This window comes from Ciona intestinalis, unplaced genomic scaffold (assembly GCF_000224145.3).
Source record: "Ciona intestinalis unplaced genomic scaffold, KH HT001113.1, whole genome shotgun sequence".
NCBI lineage: Eukaryota > Metazoa > Chordata > Ascidiacea > Phlebobranchia > Cionidae > Ciona > Ciona intestinalis.
This window is the reverse complement of record NW_004191434.1, coordinates 38,202-39,098: the sequence shown is the minus strand read 5'-3', so window position 1 is coordinate 39,098 and position 897 is coordinate 38,202. Positions and strand designations below refer to the sequence as shown.

General features: G+C 38.2%; 1 protein-coding gene across 1 annotated transcript in view; it reads right to left on the bottom strand.

Annotated features, from left to right (window-relative positions):
- LOC100187128 (nuclear pore complex protein Nup214-like) overlaps positions 1-897 on the bottom strand; it is a 17,916-nt gene that overhangs the window by 1,912 nt on the left and 15,107 nt on the right. The gene's annotated exons all lie outside the window — the stretch shown is intronic.

Here is an 897-nt window from a genome sequence, read left to right as displayed (position 1 = left end):
GGGGCTTACTACCGCCTTCTACTGACGCAACGTTAGGCCCTCCGAACAACAACGCGCCCGGTTCGCTTGACACCGATTCCGTGGAAGCCGACTTGCTTGACACTGCGCTTGTCACGGCACCTGTCACGGTGTTAGAAGCCATGCCACCTGTTGTGGTATTAGAAGCCATGCCATGGGAGCCAAACAACCCGGCACTGGCACTTGATGACCTCATTACTGAGGAGGATTTTTCACCCGATGCCAAATCTTTGAAAATATTAATTTCAAATTACAAATGTGATTTGTAATGAATGCAGGACCATCTGGCCTACAAAGTCTACATTTTATACTCATAGTGCTTAAACTTTAGTGGTCTGTGACCCCCTATACAGACACTCAACACTATAAATATATATTTACATCCAATATTTTATATACCAGAAAGTTTCCACACTTTAATATTTTATGGCCCATTTCCTATCTGTTACCCAACCATTGTGGTCCCTGCTCCATCACAAGTATCGCCAACAACAACAGAGGTCAAACTCGGCACAAATAAAACACTTTTTACCCAAAAGTTCCTGAATTTTTTGTTAATTTAACCCAAACAATTAAGCGTATATCAGCACAGACCTGTGGACAATGAACTACTCTTCGCGTGGTTTGTTTTGATCGAAACTTCAGAAGTTTTTGGAGCGAATGAAAATCCAAAGTTTGGTTTTGCCTGGAAATAAATCACAAATATTAAAACTTAATATATATATACGACACACTTACCAAAGTTTATATTTAAAACTAAAACTTTTTAGTTATATTGGATGTTAAAATACACTGTGTAAAAGAAAGCATGAACCAAAAGCGCACATAAAAGAGCAGTGATATAACGAAAAATAATAAAAAAAAATTTGAGGAAGATTA